This window comes from Carassius auratus, chromosome 24 (assembly GCF_003368295.1).
Source record: "Carassius auratus strain Wakin chromosome 24, ASM336829v1, whole genome shotgun sequence".
In the NCBI taxonomy this organism is placed as follows: Eukaryota; Metazoa; Chordata; class Actinopteri; order Cypriniformes; family Cyprinidae; genus Carassius; species Carassius auratus.
In genome coordinates this window covers 5849263-5863717 of record NC_039266.1, presented here as the reverse complement: position 1 = coordinate 5863717, position 14455 = coordinate 5849263, and positions in this window count along the sequence as shown.

The following is a 14455-nucleotide window of genomic DNA, read 5'->3' as shown; positions in this document are numbered from 1 at the left end:
TAGCTGTTTGTCAGCATCCGTTCCTAGCAAACGGTTGCTTCCTTTAACCCTGAACTTAAAACTTGGTACTATGACTTCCTTTTTTGTACAAAATATTTATACCATGTTTATTTATTGTACAGGTTTATATATTGTGTTTCCATGAGGGAAACATTGATGAACTACCATCTTTTCAGATGTTGATGAATGTTTTAAAGGATATCCTGCAGTGCAAGGCAGTGGAGCTTAATTTAGATAATGAACCATGTGTCCACATAAACATATTTTCTGCATAAAATAAAACTTGGCATTCTTGCTCTACTCTCAGAAATATTTCCTGACAATGCATATTACTGAATAATAAAAACATTGAAATAATGTGCTGTATCTATGGTTACAGTAACTAACTGATGAAATTCTGCTGACATTTGTGGTATTATTTCATTCTTTTAGCGTTACGGTCTGCTACATGTGCTTACTCTCACACTTTTTCTCTCACTCAAGACCCTCAAGAATGATTTGTTCTGTACCTACTGCACACAGTGAGAGTGTAAAGGTAATATATTCTATGAAAGTAATTAATTTGGAGAACATCTAAACTGCTGTTAGGTCTCTGCCATGTCCTGCCATTTGCTGAATCCTATTAAACCTAAAAAGGGCAAACCCACAAAGAGACATCAGAAAATTAATTTAATGCTATTTTCATCCTATTTGCACTCAAATAAAACAATTTCATGTTTTATTTTATTTATTTAATTATTATTATTTATTTATTTTTTCAAAACTTGACTCATATATAATCTTAATGTTTGTGTTCCCCAGGATACGTTGCCACTTTGGGGGTATAAATTCACTGGAAACGGAACACTTGTTTATTAATGCTTTGTTGCAGCAAGGTTGGAATTCCTAAACGCTTTGAAATACAGACGTAATGTTTGCTTCTTTTCAAAGAAAACAGCAGATTATTGCTGAAGTAAAAGCATTAAAAAAGGTATAAAAAAGTTATAAAAGTTTAAGTTTACAGTAAAGATAGTGTAGTTGTTACAAATGTGGCTCCCATATTGCCTCTCTTGCCCCACCGGAGGGAACCTTCACCTGATTATTGACTGTTTTGATTTGGACTCATTTCTGGGTAATTTCTGAGTGTTCTCCTGTGAATTACCTTCTCTGTGTTTGAACCTGGACAGTATTCTTGTGTGCGATTTTTGCTGTCTGCCTTTGACCCTTTGGCTGTTACCTGGAATGTGATTGTTTATCTGCCTGTCCCAACCTCATGCCTGTTCTCTGCAATGTGAATGTTAATCTGCCTGTTGCCAATCTATCACCTGTTATCTGGACTGTGAATTATCTGCCTCTTCTGAACTCTTGCGTTTGGACTATATTAATCATTGTGACAATAAAGCTGCAAATGGGTCTTCACTCCTCTGACTCATCGTTAAAGAAGACTTCGACAAACAGTGATCCAGCAGCCATCATGCAACTCTTGGCATTATCTGCCCAGCCAATTAACTAGCAATTCACCAGCATCCACTCACCCACTTGACACTGCAAGGTCTCCGCTTAATGCCACTTGAGGCAGCGGCTGCTCCAATCCCTGTACCTGTAATTGTCACTGCTAACCCATCATCCACATTAAGCCCTCATCTAATGTTTCCTGATAAGTCACCAAACTGCTTTATACCCCCAGATTCAAGCAAAATCTCCTTTATGTGTTAATTGTTAACTTGAAAGGCTTTAGAGTGGGCAACTGCAGCATGGAGAACAGATGGATCAGTATTTCCCTCCTTGGAACGATTTCTGCAATGTTTCAGATATGTTTTTGAGCACCCTGCTGGAGGAAGGACTGCAGGTGAACAGCTTCTCGCTCTAAGTGAGAGGAGAGGAACTGCAGCCTAATATCTCTTAACATTCCGCACTCTCGTGGCCCAGCTTGACTGGGTAGAGGACACTTGGGTGAGCCTAATTTTTGTAGAGGTTTCTTAACACAATGCGATATGCATTTCTCACTTCAACCTAGGACTTTCTCCAATGAACAAGCCAAGGTGGCATTTGTGTTGACCCTGCTCACTGGTAGGGCGGCATTATGGGGAACTGTGGTGTGGGAAAATCAAGATCCATGCTGCGCCTCGTTCCAGACACTCTCCGCCGAGATGAGGCGGGTCTTTGATCGGGCCGTTGCTGGGAGAGAGGTGGCTAGGATGCTAGCTGAATTACGTCAGGGAGAGAGATCCGTTTCAAACTTTTCCATCGAGTTACACATACTGGCGGTGGAGTGTCGATGGAACGAGGAGGCGCAGTGAGACATGTTCCTGCATGGGCTGGCTGGGCGCATCCAGAAAGAGATCTACGCCCTGGACCTTCCGACCTCACTCAATGGGCTCATCAAGTTGGCATTGAGGGTAGATGCACGACTGACATGAGTGGATCGACGGAACCTACCCAATTCCACACCTAAGGCTCAGACGGACGTTCGAGTCAGCGGCGGGGATGCGGCCAGCCCCTCCTACGATCACGAGCCCATGCAGGTAGGGAGAGCTCGGACTTCCCTGGAGGAGAAGGAGAGGCGGAGGTCCCTGGTTCTGTGCCTCTACTGCGGGGGGACTGGTCATCACACCTACATCTGTCCAGTAAAAGGCCTAGCCCGGTTGTAAGTATGATGCTACTATCGGGTAGGATCTCCACCGAGAAGACCTCATCATCCTCTACGCTCCTCCCGGTAAGACTAAGATGGTCAGCACAGATTCAAGACTGTCAAGCACTTCTGGTCTCCGGTGCTGAATGTAATTTCATGGACAATACACTAGCATGCAGACTTCAAATTCCCCTCAGACCCCTCACGCACCACATCACGGTTCACGCCCTCAATGGACATAGACTACTGGTCATCTCTCACATCACTGAAAACATCACCCTCATCACATCAGGCAACCACTCAGAAACCATCTCCTTATACATCCTTGACTCTCCTCTTGCACCCGTAGTCCTCGGTCACCCCTGGCTTCTCCTGCACAACCCCAAAATAGACTGGCAATTCAACTCTATCCTGGCCTGGAGTAACAAGTGTCATGAGTCTTGTCTAGTGTCTGCTTGTCCGTCTGTTTCTATGCCTGTGTTTCAGGAGGAGGCAGTGGATTTGTCTAACGTGCCCGCGGAGTACCTCCACCTGAAGGAAGTTTTCAGTAAGTCTCGTGCTGCTTCTCTCCCTCTGCATTGTCCCTATGACTGTGCCATAGATTTAGTGTCAGGTAAGTCTCCGCCTAAAGGCAAATTATATTCACTTTCTGTCCAAGAAAGGGAGGCTATGGAGAAATATATTTCTCATTCTCTAGCTTCAAAGTTCATCCTTCCTTCCTCTTCTCCAGCGGGGGCAGGGTTCTTTTTTGTGGGGAAGAAAGATGGATCACTGCGACCTTGTATTGATTACCGGGGACTGAACAACATCATGGTAAAGAATACTTACCCTTTGCCGTTGATGTCTTCAGCCTTCGAGAGGTTGCAGGGAGCGTCGATTTTCACGAAATTGGACTTACGTAATGCTTATCATCTGGTCCGCATCCCGATATGGATCCCGATAAGGTTAAGCCTGTGGTAGAGTGGCCAGGTCAGATTCCTGTAAGGCCCTACAGAGGTTTCCGGGGTTCGCCAACTTCTACCGGTGATTTATTCACAACTTCAGCCATCTAGCCGCACCTCTGATCGCCTTGACCTCCCCCAAAACTACATTCAGGTGGTCAGACACAGCCGAGACTGTGTTTGCCAAACTGAAGAGCTGCTTCGTTTCAGCCCCTATCCTGATCACCCCTGATACATCACGTCAGTTTGTGGTGGAGGTCGACGCGTCGGAGGTGGGAATAGGGGCCACCGAATCGATTATTTGTGCCGGAGGGATTAAGGTCCAACTTCATCCATTGGGGGCCTTTCTCTAATGTGGGTTGTCATCCAGAAGTTAACTGTACTAAATTCTTAGTCAAGCAACGATTCTGGTGGCCACTCTGGTGGCTCGCGACATTCACAGTTTTGTTTTGGCTTGCTCGGTTTGTGCCACTGGTAAGACTTCCAGTCGACCCCCTGATGGGTTACTTCAACCGCTGCCGATCCCTTCGTGAGTTCTGTAGATTACTCGGAGCGACTGTAAGTCTGTCCTCAGGGTTTCATCCCCAGAGCAATGGTCAAGGCCGAGGTGTTGTGATGTTTGGTTTCCAAGAATCCTTCCTCCTGGAGCCAACAACAGTCAATGGTGGAGTACGCCCACAATACATTACCAATATCAGCTACGGGCCTATCTCCATTTGAGTGTAGTGTAGGTTACCAGCCACCTATTTTTCCCAGTCTGGAATCCGAAGTCGCTATCCCCTCCATTCCCGCCTTTGTACAGAGGTGTCACCGCACTTAGACTCGAGCCCGCGAGACTCTGCTACACCGCGCACCAAGGCTGAAGCCGATCGCCACCGGTCTAGGCCTCCCGTATATGTCGTGGGTCAAAAAATTTGGCTTTCTACTAAGAACATTCCTCTCCGTTTGGTCTCTAATAAATTGGCTCCCAAATTTATTGGCCCGTTCACTGTCACCAAAATCATTAGTCCGGTGGCAGTCCGCCTCAAACTTCCTCCAGCTTACATTAGAATTCAACCCGCCTTTTATGTATCTAAAATAAAGCCTGTATTTCATTTTCCAATTAATCCCTCTACCCCGGCAATTTCATGTCAACTGAATTTGCTTTTCAGAATTGTCTCAATTTAACCCCTGGTACTTCTCATTTGGCAGTGGAGGCACTAGATGATCGACCCCTTGGAGAGGGAAGGATTACCTACATCACCAATGAAGTTTGAATCCAGACAGGAGCACTTCTTAAGTGTTTCAAAACTTCATTTTGTAGCATCTTCTCCTGATAACACAGAAAATATCTTAAATAACACTTTCAGTTTTGATCGTACAGATAAGAGCAACACATCAATTGAATCTGTGAAGGGTCTACTTTTATTTGTATACAAACATAATTTACAAAATAAAGAAAACAAAAAGGGTGGGCTGTCTGCTACCTTGGTTCTGTGTGATCATCATTTAGAAACGAGAACTGTAACTCAGCAAATACTCAACAAAGAGACATGAGAGATATATCTATAGAAAGTTTGACATGTTTACTTTTAAACTAAGCAAGTATTATTGAAAACAAATAATCTGTGATAAAGTAATCCATACGAAAACAATGTGATGTCCAGTCTTTGATGTCTGCCTTCCATTATTATATATAATGCAACCACGCCCACACGTTGAGCTCGCTATTGATATTATAATGGTCCATGTGAAGCACAAAGCTGTAAACACCCACACAGCAAAGTTTCATGATCATCAGCTGGAGTGAACTCCTATAGAGGGCACTCCACTCAGGACTTGTATTTCCATTCCCAACTCCATTTCCCATAATCCCGTGCTTAGGGCTAATAACCACCAGGTGTTCCCCATTAACACTCCCCTATAATAACTATGTTTGGACTCTCATTAAGTGCAAGTCTTGTTTAGTTCTGTCTGGCATTTCTGAGCTGTCTGGCATTTCTGAGCATTTCTGAGCACTTTCCGTGTTTGACGGATTTATACCGACTGTGATTCTCTGCTGCCTACCTCAAACTCTGCTTGTTACTTTTGCTGATTTTGGATATCCCCTGACATACCTGACACTGCTTTCTCATCTCTGCCTATTTGACCATTCTCTTTAATACACTACTGCATATGGATCCGAACATCTCTGACTCCCTGTTACAAAAGTAGCGAGAGTACCTCAAGTGATTTACTTTATTATTTTACTTTTGACTTTAGCCATGTTTATGTTTATAAGCAACTGAAAAAAATCACAAAAGTCAGGGCATGTCAAATCTTCTCCAGGACCCCAAAAACACCCTTAGACCCCAGAGGGTTAAAGCATCTCAACTACCACCACCTCGTCTCAATGACCTAATGACAGGTACATCACCCCCAAAGGGAAGAATCTTCCCATTGTCACCAAAACCAAATGGATTTGAGCAAGTTCTTAATGTCAGCTGAGTATGCAGAAAAATCCCCCCAGAAGCCTGCCTCTGTTCCCCTGGTCAGATGAACTGTCTGTCTTACCCTCTGTTAACAGCTGGCTAAGATGCAGTGAGGCAACATGGAATCAAGCACACACCCAAGGGACATTATCATCCCTTTACTCATTGAAGAGTTCCAAAGGATGCATCTGGAAAAACCAGCCCCTCGACCACGTGGAGGACCCCAGCATCGCTTTCCCCCTCACATCAGGAGCCTCTTGCAGGGTGGGGGTTCTGTCACAAGTCGAGCTCTCATATTGCATCTCTTGCACCATCAGAGCGAACTTTCACCTGAGTATTGACTGTTTTAATTCAGACTTCAATTCCCATCAGCCTTCATAAGTAGGACTGATTGCACAACACCTGCATCCAATCCATCACTCACTGTACACACATTTAAGCACTTCTCACATTCTCATTGCGAAGTCTTGATTTGCTACACTGGACATTTCTGTGCGTTCTTCAGTGAATTACCTTCTCTGTGTTTGAACCTGTACTGTATTCTCATGTATTCTCAACAGGAACTGTAGGTAGGGCGAGTGCATGTACAGTTCTCTCTCCACCTTCAATACCACGACTTAGGTGGCACCGAACCCCTAACTGCTCCCAGGGCACCGCAGCATAAATGGCTGCCCACTGCTCCAGGTGTGTGTGTGTGTTCACTGCTCTGTGTGTGTGCACTTCAGATGGGTTAAATGCAGAGCACAAATTCTGAGTATGGGTCACCATACTTGGCTGAATGTAATGTCACTTTCACTTTCACTGATTTGAAATATTTTATAAAATATGTTTCCCTCTACATTTGCTATGAAAATCAAAGCATATGTGTAACCAATTGAAGTTCTAAATTTAAAGCTGATATCACAAAAACTATGGTTCCTGTTAGAGTTTATTTGGGTGCTATACAACAACATTTTTCTAATGCAGTTTTCTGTCAAAAATCGATAATTTTTTGTCACAATATGACTTTTATTAAAAAACAGTCACAACATTTGGTATCTTGACTGTCAAACCTTACCAACGATATGTATTTTGTCAAGATTATGAAAAGATTAGATTTTCTAAACCACAAAGTCACACAGTCTACATGTTTTATATCTTGAATTATAGTCCTAAAATGGCGACTTATCCAATGAGATACAAACATTTAGAGACAGATTGCAAAAAAATATAAGCACTTAATTTATACAATTCCAATGTAAACCTAATAAGCTAATGCTGAATGACAGCTTTTTGATCAGGTAAGACCCCTACAATGTGTGTAAATATGTGAGCCAAACAAAGAATGGAGAAACAAAAATCACCTCATCTAAATATTCACAACAAACACCCTTTCAAGATGAAACCATGGAATGAGACCTGCACTTTCACTGTGTCACACCCCTGGATTCTTCATGTGTGTTTTTGCCCCTGTGACCCAGTTTCTGTCTCCCCTGTATGGTTTGATTAATTCCCAGGTGTGTGTAGTTTTCCCTTCACATGTGTTCCATGTCCATGTTAATTTAGTTATTACATGCACCTGTTACATCCGTTTCTCTTCCTTAGTGTTCCATGTTGTATATACCCTATGTTGGATTAATAAAAAGCTCCTTTGTAATTTGTCAGAAGACCCGACCTAAAAAAGTTTAAATTGCGTGTCTCCCCTCTGTTTATTTTCCAGTTTCCCTCAGTCCTTTTTTTTTTATTTCCGTAGTGTTGTGTCCATGAATCCCCTCATTCGCCCCAAATTCCTCCTCCTCCTGCAGGAGCAGAGAGAACGTTCTCTTGTGGACCATACGAGACAGGTCCTACTGACAGCTAATGTCACCAGTTACTTGGAAGATTTTTTGGACTAAGAATCTGAACTGGAGGATGAACTGTCCCCTCTCCTCTCAACAACGTCTCCACTGGTCCCATCCAGCCCTCCTTTGTCCTTGGTTTCCTCGCCGAGCCCTGAGGGGGATTCCAATTCTCCAGTGTCTGTTCCCCAACGATGCCCAGGATGGGCTCCTGTTCCCCAGTTAAGCCCAGGATAGGCTCCAGTTCCAGAGTTAAGCCCAGAATGGGCTCCAGTTCCCCAGTTAAGCCCATGGTGGGCTTCTATCCCCAGATAAGCCCAGGATGGGCTCCAGCCCCAGAGCTCGCTCCAGTGTCGGCACTAGCGCCAGAGCTCACGCCAGTGTTGGCTCCAGCCCTAGAGCTCACTTAAGTGTTGGCTCCGGTCCCAGAGCTTGCTCCAGTGCCTGTTCCTATAAAAAAATCCTCCAAAATGCCCACCCTCCCACCCGCTTCTACCTCCTCCACTGCTGTCATCTGGCAGCACCTCTGCTTGCCGTGGTTGGAGTCTCCCTCACATCCCCCTCCAGCCTCCGAGGCAAATTAACCCTTCAGCTCCACCATGGCTCCTAGCTCCCTCTTTATTATAAATATTTTGTTCCGCTGTAAGTATAAGTACAACTACATATGTTTAAACTGGATTTAACTTACAGCAAACCTGTTCTCTTATGAGAGTCATCTCGTGTTGCGTAAGCTAGTTTACACTACAGGAAAATCGTTTTTTCTCGAGAATGCTGAAGCCAAAAATTATCCTTAATTTTGCATTAATTTAAACCGCATTGCTGCCCAAGCAGACCTAAGTGAGACCGCTCGCGCGCCTATTGGTCGCTCTGCAACAATCCTGTGCGTTTCCTGCCTTGGAAGAAATCATGCGGACCACGCACTTTCCACACGCTTTTCGTCTAGCCTCTTTTGACGTGGACTCCGCCCCTGCGCTTCTCTCTTCTGGGCAGCGTCATAAAGAGCACAGTTCACAGAGACTTGACTCTGTCCTTGAAGATCACCAGTGACTTGACTCTGTCCTTGAAGATCACCAGTGACTTGACTTGACTCTGAAAGGTCAACGGTGACTAGACTTGTCTCTGGAAAGTCCATGGTGACAAGTCCTGACTCTGGAAGGTCAAATGTGACTAACCCTGACTCTGGAAGGTCAATGGTGACTAACCCTGACTCCAGAAGGTCAACGGTGACTAACCCTGACTCTGGAGGGTCCATGAGCACCTGACTAGACTCTGGAGGGTCAACCGGAACCTGACTCAACTCTGAAAATTCAACGGTCACCTGACTCGACTCTGGAAGGTCAACAGGAACTAGCCCTGACTCTGGAGGGCCAACGGTGACTAACCCTGACTCTGGAAGGTCGACGGTGACTAACCCTGACTCTGGAAGGTCGACGGTGACTAACCCTGACTCTGGAGGGTCCATGAGCACCTGACTCAACTTAGAAGGGTCCACGAGCACCTGACTCGACTCTGGAGGGTCAACCGGAACCTGACTCAACTCTGGAAAGTCAACGGGCACCTGACTCGACTCTGGAATGTCCACTGTAGTTGCCATCCTCTGCAGTGGCTCCGGGCTGGCAGCCATCTTGTGCAGTGTCGTTGTGTTGGTGGCCATCTTGTACTGTGGCACTGGCTCAGCAGACAAGACGTGAACAGTTTTGGGAATCTCTAGGATCTTTGACAGAATGGAGAAATAATCCAAAAACGTCTCTGTGGCCATCTTGGGCTTTGGCACTGAGCTGGCGGCTATCTTGCACCGTGGCGCTGGACTGGTGACCACTTTTTGCTGTGGTGCTGTGCTGGCATCCATCTTGCCTCGTGGCGCTGGGTTGGCGGCCATTTTGTGCTGTGACGCTGGGCTGGAGGCCATCTTGCCTCGTGGCGCTGAGCTGGCGGCCATCTTGTGCTGTGGTGTGGGGCTGGCTTCCATCTTGCCTCGTGGCGCTGGGTTGGCGGCCATACTGCGCAGCGGCACTGGGTTGGCGGCCATCTTGTGCAGCGGCACTGGACTGGCAGCCATCTTGCACAGTGGCGCTGGCTCAGCCAATCTGCGCCTCCTCTCCTCTCTCTGACCATAATGGGGAAACGGTGGCTCCCATCCGAACCCCGGGTCAACGGGAGGCCACAGTGGAGATCGCTGCCGGACTTTCTCTCGATTACTCACTCCTGAGCGACCCCCATGGTTCCACGGAACACTACCAGGCAAGTACCCTCAAAGCCATTTCTCTCCCGCTTGATGGCTGGGGAGGAAATTGGAGCAGACATACCGCTGGATCTCATTTGATGGAGTCCTTCTGTAACAATTCGGCAACCAGTGAAACACAGGGAGACAAGAGATCCAATCGCAGGTATAATTAATAGGGGTAATCCAAAATCGTAGTCAAACATACCATGGGTCAAAACCAGAATTCAGTCCAAACAAACAAAATAACAAAACAAGGAAGGGAACAGGAAGGGAAGGAATCGGAAAGGGAACTCAGAATATGAGAATGAGGAATCTCGGGTAACGAGAAGACTGGCACATCGAAGGGTAAGGACTCCATACAAACAACAGGCAAAGATTATAAATTGGCATTTATAAGGAGGCTAAAGACAATAGATTTCCTGCACCTGGTGCAATTAACTGGAGTGCAATTACTGTGAAGACAGGACCAGACTAGAGGAATTATAGTGCCTATGGTGAAGTGCCTAAGGGGAAGTGAGCCCACTAGTGGACACCCAGGGAAACAGATACTAGACAGCGTTACAATGGCTCTCGGGAATGTGGAAAAAGCAACTCTTAACTCAAGTTTCTCAAAACCAGACACATAATGCACATAAAAAGGGACTCTTTTCTAATTAATCAATATAAAAACCTTTACTTTAGGGTATTGTGTATGCTGTTATTTTCTTGTATATTGTATTTTGTGTATAGTATATGTTTTATGCATGCTTATGATGGATCACTAGTTTATATATGCTGTTATGTTCTAGTATATTGTCTTTTGTGTTTTTGTATAAGTTTTATGCATCCTTATGATGGATCACTAGTATAACCTCATCTATATGATGTTCGTATTTTCATGATCTAAATAAGAGTGTATATTACAGTGGGGAATCGAAAGTTTGGGCACCCTTTGCAGAATCTGTGAAAATGCGAGTCATTTTCAAAAAATAAGAGAGATTATATTAAATGCATGTAATATTTTATTTAGTACTGTCCTGAGTAAGATATTGTACATAAAAGATATTAACATTTAGTCCACAAGACAAAAAAAAAAAATGCTGAAATTATTAAAATAACCCCACTCAAAAGTTTGGGAACCCTTGGTTCTTAGTACCGTGTTCTGTTACCTGATGATCCTCGACTGTCTTTCTGTTTTGTGATGGTTGTGCATGAGACCCTTGTTTGTTCTGAACAGTTAAACTGAGCAGCGTTCTTCAGAAAAATCTTTAAGGTCCTACAGATTCTTCAGTTTTCCAGCATCTTTACATATTTGAACCCTTTCAAATATGGGTTCAAATATGCAAAGATGCTGGAAAACTGAAGAATCTGCAGGACCTTAAAGGGGTGAAATGCTATTTCATGCATACTGAGTTTTTTACACTGTTAAAGAGTTGGATTCCCATGCTAAACATGGAAAAAGTTTCAAAAATTAATTTGTACGTTTGAAGGAGTATTTTTGTTCCAAAAATACTCCTTCCGGTTTGTCACAAGTTTCGGAAAGTTTTTTTTCGAGTATGAAATTTCCTTATATGGGTCCTAAAGACACTTCTGCCGGAAGAGCGCGCGCTCCCGTATAGCAGAGCACAGACTCACTGATCAGAGCGAGAGCGTCGCGAAATGTCACAGAAGTGTGTTTTTGGTTGCCAGGGCAAGACAACCCTGCACAGATTACCAAAAAAAAAAAAAAAAAAAAAACAGCATTAAGAGACCAGTGGACGGAGTTTATTTTAACAGAGCATCAACGGAGTTGTGCAAGTGTTTTTGATTGTTCCCTGCATTTCGAAGATGCTTGTTTTACAAACAAGGCCCAGTTTGACGCCGGGTTTGCACATCGTTTATTTCTTAAGGATAATGCAGTCCCAACGAAAAAGGGTCACAATCGTGTGTTGGAACCGCAGGCGGTGAGTAAAACTGCTTCAGATATCTCTGTGTTGTTAACTTAGCTATCGGCTCGTAAGCACATCAAGTAAACAACATGCGATGTTGTCATCAAACTGCACTTTCCACATGTACAGCTTTAAAAAAAAAAGACGACATAAAGTGGAACTTAGTCATTTTCCAAAACCGCTAAGCGAATATATACAGTTTTAGTACATACCACATAGAGACGTCGTTGCTGATGCTGCTCTTGTTAAATTTCAGCCTCTGGATCTGTGTCACAGCTTCCAGACGCTCTCAACGCAAAAGCCTACTCGCGCTCGTGATTCTTTAGCTCCGCCCACACGTCACGCCTCCAGCCTGTCGTGTTTTTCCGGGAAAAATCGATACATACTATCTTTCTCTTATGAATATAATAAAACTAAAGACTTTTTGGAGTTAGGAAAGATGCAGTACTACTCTATAGGTACTCAAGATTAACAGGATATTGAGTGAAAATGAGCATTTCACCCCCCTTTAAAGATTATTAAGAACCAAGGGTTCCCAAACTTTTGAGGGGGTTATTTTAATAATTTCAGCAATTTTTTTTTTGTCTCGTGGACTAAATGTTAATATATTTTATGTACAGTATCTTACTCAGGACAGTACTAAATAAAAAATAACATGCATTTAGTATGATCTCTATTATTTTTTGAAAATTACTCTGCAAAGGGTGCCCAAACTTTCGAGCCCCACTTTATATTTAGATACCTATGCAACACATTAGTTTTATAAGAACCTTAATGTTTCTTCTCTTAAACCCCCCAATCTAATTTTATATCCAAGACACCATACTAGTGACAAAGAGTTGTAAAACTTCCCTCCAAAAAGTTCTATTCCTCATTGGCTCACTCATATCCTGAGGGTGTGACATCGTCACACTATATAGATCACTGACCACCAGATCAGGGTGGTTCTTTTAGATTCAGGAATTCCAGGTGAAGATGCTGAACTACGAGCCATAAAAAATACCCTAAGCTTGCACTAGGCGTTCAGTTTTGACTTTCCATTCATCAAGATCCTCTGATTCGAACTGGTCTTTCTCATCAACTCACCTCAGCAGAGACAAATTGGAGCCCCAGCGTGAATCAGGACTCTTTTTCAAACAGGTGAGACATGCAAGTATCTAACTTAGTCTTATTAATTGATACTTTAAGTATCATATGCACCTTTTACAAAGGTGTGTTTGAACTAAGAAACTGATGTTTTTTCAGGCAGTAGATCTGCTGAATATCAAATTGTATGATGATGATCATGTTTTTATTTCTCATCTCTTTACTGCTTGAGCTTTAACCCTTTTTCCTATGCCCACTGTATGCGCGTGCGTGTGTATTTGTATGTTAGACTAGTTTAAGTATTTATGTAGTTAATAAAGTCTTACTTGTCCTCATTTGTAAGTCGCTTTGGATAAAAGTGTCTGCTAAATGACTAAATGTAAATGCAATGCACTTGTATCACACTTGAGGTTGTTCATAACTGTTTGTTCATAACTGAAGTCCCTAATCATGCAGACTTTTGGTAAATGCTCTGAGTAGTATTGTACAATAAGAAAGTTATTTTCCTTAAACAGGAAAGTAACGTTCTTAGAATTGGCAGACAGTTGACACTGAGAGGTCAAGTAAATACTTAGAGCGGATCTAAATATTTATAATTAATCATAACTAGTTATGATTTATTATTCATATTTCACCTTTGAGCTGATTCGCTACATGTGGTTGCTGCTTATCTTGCTTACATTGCTAATCGAGTCGGTGCAGCTCAAGCTGGAGGCTGTGGAGAAGCAGGCCCAGCTGAGAGAAAAATCCCAGGCTGGAAACATCACGGGCTGACGGTCAAATCCGGGGTAAGTATACAGCATGCTGCTATTTCTCCTACCACCTCTATTCCGTGCTATCTCTGCACAGGCCCCGTGCACCTAGATACCCATGACCCTGAAGGACAATGAGAGCACAGGACCAGTCGTATTGCATGCTGGGGTGAATGAAACCAAGCTGAAAAGGGACTTCAGGAGCCTGATGGAGACGGAACACAACACATCGCCAGAGGTGGCAATCATTGAGTCAGGACCGCTTCCCACGTATCGACGAGGACACGTAAGGTTCAGTAGACTTTTGCTTTGAATGAATGGTTATTGTCATGCTGTAAAGAACAGAAACTGCTCTTTGTTAAGAATTGGAATCTTTTCTGGGAGTGTCCTATTTTTTTTCTTTGCGCTGATGTCCTGCACCCCAGCAGAGTTGGAGCAGAACTCCGACAACATCTCCAGGACGCTGCACTCCATATGACTAGTTAGCCAATTCTCAAATAACTGCTATGATGGCTTTTGTTCTACCCGTTTAAATAATAGAAATACTTGCTCTGTCCAATCTATTAACACTGTTTTTGTTCCCTGAATAGTGAGGTCAAAATATAAAATTAATTTAGGATCTAGAAAAAAAAAATCAGTAAATTGCGAAATAAATGAACAAAACATA